Source organism: Sapajus apella, unplaced genomic scaffold (assembly GCF_009761245.1).
Source record: "Sapajus apella isolate SASKATOON/1434 unplaced genomic scaffold, GSC_monkey_1.0 scaffold35, whole genome shotgun sequence".
NCBI lineage: Eukaryota > Metazoa > Chordata > Mammalia > Primates > Cebidae > Sapajus > Sapajus apella.
In genome coordinates, this window is record NW_022436975.1 from 21,140,352 (window position 1) to 21,152,908 (window position 12,557).

The window sequence follows — 12,557 nt, forward strand, 5'->3', positions numbered from 1 at the left end:
GAGACTAACCTGGCCAAAATGGTAAAACTCTGTCTCTACTAAGCACATAACAAAAAAAATAGCCAGGCATGGTGGCGGACACCTATAATCCCAGCTACTAGGGAGGATGAGGCAGGAGAATTGTTTGAACCTAGGAGATGGAGGTTGCAATGAGCCAAGATCGCACTACTGTACTCCAGCCCAAGCGACAAGGCGAGATTCTGTTTCAAAAAAAAAAAAAAATTATCATAGTCATATATGCACATTCCTGAAAGCACAAATCAGCAAATAACTTTTCCTGGACAATTTACCTAAAGAATAGTAGAATCTAAATAATATTAGAAGACAGTTGAATTAGATCCAGTCAGTCCACTACATGATTTGTCTTTTCAGCTGCGATGATAATTTCCAACAGATGACATAGAAATATTCTGAATAGTAGGATCTAAATAATATTAGAAGACAGTTGAATTAGATCCAGTCAATCAACTACATGATTTGTCTTTTCAGCTGAGATGATAATTTCCAGCAGGTGACCCAGACATGGGCCTGTTGCCTTGCAGCATTGACTGGAGTTAGATGTACCATCCTCATGCACCATGAAAGCAATGTGAGTGCACACCCACTGTTTGTGTTATTAGGGTAAGTTTTCATTTCCATCTTGATTCACCTCACACATCATCGAATCTTCTGTGTTGTGGTGATTTTCTGTGTCCTGAAAGGTATTTACTTCCCACATTACTGAAAATTTTAAAAGACCAAAGTTGACCAGAAAGGCCTTGCCACTTCACAAAAACTTCCCTTTTATGAATGCTTGTGGTTAGTCACATAAGAAATATATATTAGGCATGGCGGCGCATGCCTGTAGTCCCAGCTATTCGGGAGGCTGAGGCAGGAGAAGTGCTTGAACCCAGGAGGCGGAGGTTGCGGTGAGTCGAGATCGCGCCATTGCACTCCAGCCTGGGTAACAAGAGTGAAACTCCGTCTCAAAAAAAAAAAAAGAAATATATGTTGGATTCTCTTCATGTATCAAATTATGTGGGAGGCATTAAGAAAAGGAAAAAACACAGCACCCCTACATCAGGATCACACTCTCACCTCTCTCATTCATGGTATCTGCTCTTGAGAAGTTTATAATCTATTCAAAGCTAAAAAAAAAAAAAAACAACACAAAATAAGACAAAAAACACATAAAATGGAGACTAACATGAAAATATATAGTTAAGAGCTACATTGATGGGTTGAAGTATATATTATGGGAATTGGGGGCTGAGCAGTCATTGACTAGACTGGACCTTTCAGAGAAGGTTCTAAAGAACGAAGGAAAGCTTCATAGAGAAGTGGACACAAGACCCAGTCTTCAAGGATGAGGGACAGTACTGCAGGCACAAGAAATTCACTCACCTGGTGATGACTCAGCATCAGTTTGGGCACCATCATCAAACTATTTTGAACATGTAGCTGTAACCTCAATAACTTCCCAGAGGTACAGGCATCTTGTAGGTTTACCACGAGCAGTATTATTAAAGTAGTCTATATAAGGAAGCTACTCCAGAAAGAAATTCAAACCCACACATGATTCAGCAAGAAGGATGAATCATACTCAAAATGGAGGCAATAACTATGCAAGACTTAAATAACTACTGGTGCTGAGTTTAAAAGTATTTTTTTTTAAATCCCCACCTCTAAAAGCTTTTCTTTACTTCCCAAATTCAATAATATAATTCTATTTAACCTTATCAGTATAAACTTAGTGCCAAAGAAAATAATCATAATATTTATGTTGCTGTATAGATTACTGCAAAATCGATAAAAGCAGATGCAGCAGATAATGTGCTCTTATTAATACATACGGAATCAGTAATCCTGTAACCATTTTATCAAGGTGGTGTGATTAATGCCATTTTGCGATGACAAAAGTAAGGTTCAAAACTGACATTAAGCCAAGTACCTACACTCCTGTAGCTTGTAAGTGGCATTGCTCTTGTGGTGTGAAGTCTGGTCTGTCTGGCTCCATAATACCTCAAAGACCTGCTGTAAAGAAACTAAACGGGCCGGGCGTGGTAGCGTACGCCTATAATCCTGGCACTGTGGGAGGCCGAGGCAGGCAGATCACGAGGTCAGGAGATGGAGACCATTCTGGCTGACACGGTCTCTATGAAAAATACAATAAATTAACTGGGTGTGGTGGCATGCGCCTGTAGTCCCGGCTATTCAGGAGGCTGAGGCAGCAAGAGGCAGAAGTTGCAGTGAGCCAAGATCGAGCCATTGCACTCCAGCCTGGGTGACAGAGCGAGACTCAGTCTCAAAAAAAAAAAAAAAAAAAAAAAAAAGAAAAGAAAAGAAACTAAATGAAAGCAGGTTAAGTAGAAGAGGTAAGCCAGTCTATAATGGTCGACAAAATGAACAATACACTCACACATAATAATCTGGCAGGTACATAAAAGATTCCCATCTACTATCAATCTACGGCATATCACCTGTAGCAAATCTTGCTTTTAATTTTAACAGTACTTGCATTATTCACAATACTTAATTTGACCTTTCAGTTTTCTTATTTTTATGTGAAACAGAGAAGCCCTTTAAATCAATCCCAAACAAAACACAAAATGCAAGTCTCTGAGTCGGGAAAGATTGGGAGCCAGAAGTTTGACTTGCTGAGTTGCACCCATTACGAGCGCTAGCAGTCTTTGCCAGCCAGCAGCCATTAGGCAGAGGGTTGGGGAGTCAACACCACGATAAGGAGGCAAGACCACTTCCCAATTCTCTTGAGTGATGCTTCTTTTTATTGTGTTTGAATTTTCTTTGGTAGAGATGGGGTTTTGCTATGTTGCCAGGGCTGGTCTTGAACTCCTGACCTCAAGTGATCTTCCTACCTCAGCCTCCTAAAGCACTGGGATTATAGGCATAAGCCACCATGGCATCTAACCTTGCTGGAAGTTTTTAGATCAAATCTGCCCATATGTAAATCTAAGTCTTTATAAGAAGCATATTTGAAAGCCAAATACTAGTCATGTTTACATCAGCCACTATTTTACATTGCTCAGGCAGTGTTCTCTTCCACTAATGTTATTAACTGAACATTGGTTCCCTAGCTTAGAATGGAAACAATTATATCTAACATTTCATAGTTATTGTTCTTGACATATATCAAAAGAAAAGTGACACTGGATGTGACAATTCAAAGAAGTTCCAATATGGAATACAACTTTTGCCCCCAATTTTTCCTGGAGGTGTTTTCCAATAGAGATGCTGAGCTTTATTTCTCATACTACTTATTTGTTGGGTCCTGCTCACAGGACTGGAGGGAGGTCATTACGATATGGAAGTGCTGGGAAGGGGGAAGCGTGATCCCTTTAAATGATAGGGAAGGGCTGGGTAGAGAAAGGTGGGTCATGCCGGGCACGGTGGCTCAAGCCTGTAATCCCAGCACTTTGGGAGGCCGAGGCGGGTGGATCACAAGGTTAAGAGATCGAGACCATCCTGGTCAACATGGTGAAACCCCGTCTCTACTAAAAATACAAAAAATCAGCTGGGCATGGTGGCGCATGCCTGTAATCCCAGCTACTCAGGAGGTTGAGGCAGGAGAATTGCCTGAACCCGGGAGGCGGAGGTTGCGGTGAGCCGAGATCGCGCCATTGCACTCCAGCCTGGGCAACAAGAGCGAAACTCCGTCTCAAAAAAAAAAAAAAAAAAAAGAGAAAGGTGGGTCCCTGGCTAGGGCTAAACCCCCACGGACCTAGGCGAGTACAGGTGCTCCTGCTTTCCCGCCCAAATGTTGCATTTTTCAAGACCACACTGGCCTGCCATGCCCCCATCCTGGGCCTATAAAAACCCAGGACCCTAGCGGGCAGACACAGAGCCAGACAGACATGGAGAGGAGACATGGGCAGAAGAAGAAGCCAATGGCTGGCCCCCAAGAGAACATTGAGAACAGCATGCCGGCAGAAGAGCACACACCGAAATGCACCTGCAGGCCACCGGCAAGCCATCCACCAGACTGGAGCAATCATAGGAGAGCCTGGACCGCCAAGGGGCCCGACTCTAGGGAAAAACCATCTCCCTTCTGGCTCCCCTCTCTGCTGAGAGCTATTTCTACTCAATAAAACCTTGCACTCATTCTCCAAGCCCATGTGAGATCCAATTCTTCTGGTACATCAAGGCAAGAAACCTCAGGGTACAGAAATCCTTCTGTCCTGTGATAAGAAAGGGGATGAAATGGAGCTAACTAACACAATCCACATATAGACAGCAACCTTAAAAAGCACCCTGTAACACACAGCCCCTGGGGCTTCAGGAGCTATAACTGTTCACTCCTAGATACTGCTGTGGGTTCAGAGCCCCACAGCCTACCCCTCTGTATGCTCCCCTAGAGGTGTGAGCAGCAGGGCACTGAAGAAGCTAGCCACACCCCATCACACACCCTGTGAAGGGGACAAGGGAACTTTTCCCATTTCAAGTCGATTGCCTGGTGCTGGAGAAGCAAGAAAAACAGGACCTGCCAGCACCAAGAGCCCGGCAACTCTGGCTAGAGAGAGGCCTGAAATCACGCTCAAGGGAAGCCACAGTTAGAGATAATGGCACCTCTTTTCCTTTTCATTTTAAATTATTTATTTATTTATTGCAAACTGGGGTCTGGCTCTGTCACCCAGACTGGACTACAGTGGGGTGATCATAGCTCACTGCAAACTTGAACTTCTGGTCTCAAATAATTCTCCTGTCTCAGCCCATGAAGTTGCTGGGATTATAGGCATGAGCCACTGCAATGGGGTTTACTTTTTAAATTGTAGTAAAATATACATAACATAAAATTTACCATCCTAATCATTTTTAAGAGTACAGTTCAGTGATATTAAATACACTTACAATGTGGTGCAACCAACACCACCATCCACCTCTGTAATTCTTTTCATCTTGCTGTTAAAATGATGAGAGGCCATTGTTTTGGACCTAGGCCAAATCAGATCGGACCTCTTTCGGCCCTAGGCCCCAACAGACCAGACCAAACCAAAATGGAGTCACTCATGCTAAATGAGACATCATCATAATGAAACTAAGGAAGCTACAAAGCTTTGCTGCCATTTTTAGGTTTCTATTTTCCTGATTCAGCACTTCCTTGTTTACTACAAAAACAGACTAGGTTTTTTTTCTCACCTGAAAACAGGAGATTCCAGCATAAAGGGGTCCCCTCTACTCTAACCCTTACAGAAAACGAAAAAAAAAACAAAACAAAATCTGAAGTCCTTGAAGTCCTTGTTCTCACCTTTAAAAACTTACTGTTTTGCTATTTTCCACTGAGATTCGAGACCAAATAAGTACACTGACAATGATGCGAGAGTGACACCAATGTCTAAAGTTATGGCCAACCAAAATTGAGAGGCTGACCAAAGGGGTCAATTGTTAAATTTAGTTTTGCCCAAAGCTGCTTCCTTACATATTTTAAGTTCAATCTAAAGGTTTCTCCACATATAGTGAACTGTAACCTGACTGGAGGTGTAAACAGACTGGAACCTACTCTTGTGCCAATCATCCGGTTTTGGCCTATCACAGGTGGCCAACTGATCAAACGTGTTCAACACCCAGCCGTAACCAATCAGGCTGTTTCTGTACCTCACTTGTGTTTTCGTATGTCACTTTCATTTTTCTGTCAATAAATCATCTCTGACCATGAGGCATTGTCAGAGTTGCTCTTAACCTATTCAGGGTTGGGGGTCTGCACGGTTCTTGAATTGTTCTTTGCTCAATTAAACTCTGTTAAATTTTCTAAAGTTTTCTTTTTTTTTTTTTTTAACATTGCAAAACTGAAACTGTACATCCATTAAACACTAACTCCCCATTCCCTTCTCTCCTTAGCCCCTGACAACACCATTCTACTTTCTGTCTCTACGATTTTGGTAATTCTAAGTATTACTGATACCCCTTTATGTGGCACTTTGGTGACTTAAGACTTAAGGTTCAGGGAGGTTTTTGGGTTTTGGGGTTCTTTTGTTGTTCTTTTTTTGAGACAGTAGTGCTATTACAGCTCACTGCAGCCTCGAGCTCCTAGGCTCAAGCGACACTCCCACCTCAGCCTCCTGAGTAGCTGGGGCTATGTGCATGTGCCACCATGCCCAGCTAATTTTTAAATTTTTTTGTAGAGGTGAGGTATCTCACTGTGTGGCCCAGACTAGTCTCAGACTCCTGGCACATGCAGCAGTGGTAATTATATTAAAACTTACTATCATTTTCATTAATCTGCTTTTATTATGATTATGATTATGATTATTTTATTTTTTAGACAGAGTCTCACTCTGCTGCCCAGACTGGAGTGCAGTGGCATGGACTCGGCTCACTGCAACCTCTGTCTCTTGGGTTCAAGCCATTCTCCTGTCTCAGTCCCCTGTAGCTGGCACTACAGGCGTGTGTCACCACACCCAGCTAATTGGTTTTTTTCCATATTTTTAGTAGAGACAGGGTTTTCCCATGTTGGCCAGGCTGGTCTCGAACTCCAGACCTCAAGTGATCTGCCTGCCTCAGTTTCCCAAAGTGCTGGGATTACAGGCATAAGCTACCATGCCTGGCCTAATTTTCATATATATTACATAAGTATATACATATATATTTAATATAATTTTCAAAATCTGAGCATTGTTATATTACAGTTTTTGAAATCTTAGCATTATCATAATATCCTTTATATTTTGTCTTAGGCCTCTCCTGTCAGTTCTAAAAACTAGTAGAATAAAAACCTTAGGTACTAAGTTATACTTAATTGTTTACCATTTTCTCTAATTTATAATTTCAACTCAGAGTCACCAAAGAACACAGAAAAACCTCATTCAAACGCAGTAGTAACACGGCAGTGAGTAGCACTTGAGAAATATAAGCCACTGAAGCCAGACACAGTGGCTCACGCCTGTAATCCCAGCACTTTGGGAGGCTGAGGTGGGAGGATCGCTTGAGCTCAGAGTTCAAGACTAACTGGGCAACATGGCAAAACCCAGTATCTAGAAAAAATACAAAAAATTTTAGCTAAGCATGGTGGTGAGTGCCTGTATTCCCAGCTATTCTAGAGGCTCAGGCAGGAGGATGGCTTAAACCCAGGAGGCGAAGGTTGCCGTGAGCCAAGATGATGCCACTATACTCCAGCTTGGACAACAGAGCAAGACCCTTAGAAAAACAAAAACAGAAACAAGCCAGCTTTCCATGTGGATTATATTCCTAGGCAATTTACTATACATGGAAACACAGTATAGCAACGATTATTTTCTCCTGGAAACAGTCCTCTCACAGAAGGATGAAGTTCCTGACCCAGGGTCTTACGCCAACTTTTACTAAATGCAGGACTTAATAAACTATAAATGATATATTTCATGTTTCGTAGCATGCAGCTTTCTAACACAAACATAAATCAATTAAGTAATGCTACAAGTAGTCAATAAACATAAAGTCCATTTAATACGGTGCAGTCTCTTTGACCACATCTTCCTGCCAACTATTACACTGAAGCAGAACAGCTCCAATGGGCAGGCTTATTAGTGTTATGGATTTCAGGATGATTTCCTTGAGGACATTTTGACAAGCATATTGAAGGAACATTTGGGGCAGTTGTGTGATGCTGTTTTGGAAAAGAAAAGAAAGTGAACTCAGGAGTGATTACTTGCCATTCCCTCATTCTCTGATAGTCAATTTTCCTGTCATAAAACCTAGGGATTAGAACTAATCGTAGCCTGATAGTGTGGTTAAGGCTGAGATTCATTTTTTCAACAGGGGAGAAGAACATATGTTCATGTGAGAAACTGCCTGTTTACGTGTCAGAAGTTACAACATGGGTGTAATTGGCAGGGGGCTGTAAGTGTGAATGGCTGTGAGTACAAATCACTGTAAGGATTTCTTGCACGATTTCCCCCTCCAATTTATCACTGAGTGGAAGAAACGTGAGCTGGGAGATCTTGATTCTTGTCATCCCAGTTAATAAATTCAAGGCAAAAATGGGCAGACTCAAAGAAGGGCCGAGAGTCCTGAACTAGACCTTCAAATCATCCCAAATGTCATCCTGTCAGACTACTGTTCCGTGATGAGAAACGATCAGTTATCTTTTAAGAACCCAATAAACGTCACGCAAAGTGGATCTCTAATCATTATTCACCAAATCTTGTGATAAAATCTTGAGCTTTATGTCAAGCCAGCCCTGTGTGGCAGGACACCGTGAGCAGTACAATTTGCTCTAACTCAGGTTGAGGGATAAAAGAAACCACTCATTTCATTTTGTATTACATCAAAATTGATTTGGTCAAAAGTCACAAATTAGTTCAGTCATTCTTGACAGCGTGATTTTTAGCAGAGAACAAAAAGCTTGGTTAAATGATGCGAGCGAAGGGGAGAAAATTTTGTTTCCAATCTTGGGGAAAAGACCCGTGTATCAAAATTATCCAACTATTATTTTCAGATACCGTTGTTCACAATAACTCTCCTAGAGCTGTGTTTATTTTTTGCAGAATGCAGTCTGTAGTTACATTGATCTTAAAAGCCTTAGTTATTCCTTTCCTTGCTGTGCAACCACCTCCACCAAGGTTGTGTTTATCTCTGCTTGTTTTCTAATCCAGTGGAACCAAGGACGCAGGATGATCAGGTATGATTTCCCCTTGAAATGGAAATGGCTGTTTATCTAGCATGTTGCAAAAGTGGTAGTCTTGCTCTCTAATCACCTAAAACATACCTGAAAGCAAGAAGGCTCGCTCCTAAAAGCCAGTAAACACAGTGTCACAAACCAGCCTGTCTGCCGTGAAGGCACTGGTGATGCCCACAATATGTCCCTCAGGAGGCCAAACAAGCGGCACTCTCAGATTCTGAAAGTGAAGAGCCACCACTCAGGCCCTTCTAAGTATGGAAGAGAGGAAGTGAACCAGCGACTGGCAATTCGTTTTGCTTCTTTAGAAAATCCAGCTTTTTTTCAGACTATTTCTTTATTGCCTTCATCCCAGAGAGTAAAATTCCTTTGAAATGAGGGAGGATTTCTTTCAAGAACACCTTTACCTCCTTCAGTTTTTGTTTTCTGATCTTCAGCCCCACCCATGGTTTCACTTGACAAGTAAGGGAAAGAAAGTTTTTTTGTTTTTTTTTTAAACTCATCTAAAGAAGGAAAACCTGAAACCAGGGGAGTGTATGGCTACTGTGGACAGGGCTAGGAGCAAAGAGCCTTTACACGGAGCCACCTCACCCGAATTCAAAATCGGTTTAACCATTAACTTGCCTTAAACAAGAAGGTAAGTCCTTTACGTAAAGCAATGGAACTCATTAAGAGGTACTTGTAAGACTTAAACTGAGAGAATATCTTTCAAATGTACACAATGACCTGTATTAAGCATCATGAAATAATAACATCCACCCTTTACTGAGTTCTCATTTTGCACCAGGTACTTTGCATGTCTCACCTCAATTGCATAGCAGCCCTACTAATTATTACCGTTATTTCCATTTTACACATGGGCCTGTGGCTTCATCTGGGCATGGCATCAGTGACCAAGCTGGGATTTGAACCTAGGACAAAGCCTTTGCTGCTATACCAAATGATGTCCCTCAAAAGAAATAATCTATGAAACTGCTTTGTAAACAGTAAAGTTCTAGAATATTTTGTAGTGACAGCTTTCCTATTCTGCAAAGTTTGGCCAAAAGGCAAAACAGGACTCTGTTCTACGAAGGGCAACGAGCCTGGGTTTAGTTGTCGCTGTCACTGTCACCGTCAGGGACAGGCTCATACTACACTGTTGATCCCTGTGGGAACCATGGTTGTCTTCACTTGTAAAATGATGATAATAGCTACTTAAATGGTTATTTTGAGGGACAAATAGATAATGGATGTAAAACACTACCTGGCACATCATAGGCAAAGCAGGTACACTTAATCAATAAATGTTCCTTTATCCCTTTCCCTCACAACTGTGCAAAAAGAACAAACTGTCCTCTCACTTGGCTAATACCATCTCATCTCTTCAGTCACCTAAGCCGAACTTTGAATCATCCTTGATGCATTCAAAATCATGTTTTTTGAGCACTTACCTTACACTTAGCAGTGTTTTAGGCATTGGGGATCTACATGTGTAGAAAACATCTGAATAGAATTTCAATACTTTTTTATCTCCCCAACCTCCCATCCGATAATCATCAAAGCCCTGTTCATTGTATGCCAGTGTGTTAGAAAGTGAGATTACCATCTTGCCTTAAATTTGCCCTATTCTGTTCTTTCCTGTGCCACCTCCCAAATGTGGAACTGCATTGTCTTTCATCTTTCCTAGACAGTGGTCCTCAAACTTGAGCAGGTATAAGAATCATTATCTGGGTGCAGAGCCTCACATCTTAGTCCCAGCACTCTGGGAGGCCAAGGCGGGAGGATCGCTCGAGGCCAGCCTGGGCAACATAGCAAAACCTCGTTTCTACAAAAATTAAAAGATTAGACAGGTATGGTGAGTCTGCCTGTAGTCCCAGCGACTTGGGCAGCTGAGACAGGAGGATCACTTGAGCCTAGGGATTTGAGGCTGCAGTGAGCTATGATCATGCCACTGCACCGCTGCCTGGGTGACAGAGTGAGACCCTGTCTCAAAAACAAAAACCAAAAAAATCATCTTCTGGAGGGTGTGTTGAAGCTCAGATTGCTGCCTCTCCCATCCCCTGAAATTTCCAGGTGATGGTAATGCTGCTAGTCCAGAGGTTATATTTTGAAACCGCTGGCCCAGAATATTTCCTAGCTTACCTTTTCATCTCTCCACCAGTAACCTGATCATTTTCTAATCCAGGGATCAACAAACCCTAGCCCTTGGAGCCAAATCAAGCCCACAGGTTGTTTTCATAAATAAAGTTTCACTGGAACACAACCGTGCCCATTTATTTACACATCGTCCATGGCTGTATTGGTGCTATGAGGCAGATAGAAGTAGTTGTGACAGAGATCATATGACCCACAAAGCCTAAAATGTTTATGATCTGGCCCTTCACAGAAAAAAAATTTTTTTGGACCTCATCTTTACCATGCTACAAAAATGGTCTTGCCAAAAATACACCCATCCAGTCACCTGCTGACTGAAAAGATGGTTTCTCATTGCCTACATAGTCAAGTTCAATGTCTTCTATGGTGTGACCAGCTGTCCAACTCTGTTTTACCTATCTCTTTGTACCCTATCCAATAATTTAACCAGCTTGAACTTCTTAGTTTTCTTTGAACAGTCCAAATTCTCCCCAGTTTCCAAGTCTTCCCCCATCTTGTCACTCTATGTACAATGTCCTTCTTCATTTCTTCACAGAATGAGCAACCACATCATGTGAGTTTATTTTTTTCCCTAGATCTACCTCATTTGTCAGTTTAACTTTTGAGACTTCAACTATTCACTCTGTCTCTCACTCAATTAGACAGGGGGAATGAGGACAATACTGCCTGCCCATTCATTCCACTTAATGAGTTTATGTTTGTGAATTGTCAGATGTGAGACTTTACCCTACCATTCCCGCAGTCCACTCAGACCCCCGGTGCCCATCCTGTGTTAGTGTGATGCTCTTATCACAGAGGGTGTAATACCAGTGTTGAAGGATAACCGTTTTTCATGCAACAGAGCCAATAAACACAAGCCAGCTTCTGCATCTGGTGCTCAAAGAAACAGCAACAATCTGTTCCAAAGCTGGAGGAAAACTGGCTGTGTGGGGCTTACTGGATACTGGATATCTAGATACTAAATATGTACTGTACTTTATGGGCGATTTAAGGTTCACTTCAAACATCAGCATGTATTTATGTGTTTTTTTAACCTGTTTATTTTTTTAAATTTTTTGAGACTGAGTTTTGCTCTTGTTGCCCAGGCTGGAATGCAATGGCACGATCTCAACTCACTACAACCACCGCCTCCCAGGTTCAAGCAGTTCTCCTGCCTCAGCCTTCTAAGTAGCTGTAACTACAGGCATGTGCCACCATGCCTAGCTAATTTTTATATTTTTAGTAGAGATGGGATTTCACCATGTTGTCAGGCTGGTCTCGAGCTCCTGACCTGAGGTGATCTGCCTGCCTCAGCCTCCCAAAGTGGGATTACAGGCGTGAGCCACTATGCCCAGCCAACATCAGCATTTAGAAGCTAAACCCTAAATAAAATCAAACTCACTCTTTAAGCCTTGGCACAAATGTCATTTCTTTCATTTTCTCTGATGTGGGTCAGTCTTCCTTTGTGTTCCCATAAGTACCATAGTTCCTTCATTCATTTGCACATATCTGTGTTATAAGGTTGAATTGTAATTATTTATTCATTTTCAATCTCTCTCCATTAGGCAGTGAGCTCTCCAAGGACAAAAGCATATTATTTATTGAGTTAGTTTTTAGAGATGGGGTCTTGCTAAATTGCCCAGGCTGGAGTGCTGTGGCTATTCATAGGTGAGACCCCACTACTAATTAGGACAGAGATTTTGACCTACTTCATTTCTGACCTGGGCTAGTTCACCCCTTCATAGGCAACCTAGTGGGCCTCACTCCTGGGAAGTCATGATATCGATGCCAATTTAGTGTGGACACCCAATGAGCATTGCTCACTACAGCCTGGGGCTTCTGGGCTCAAGCAGTCCTC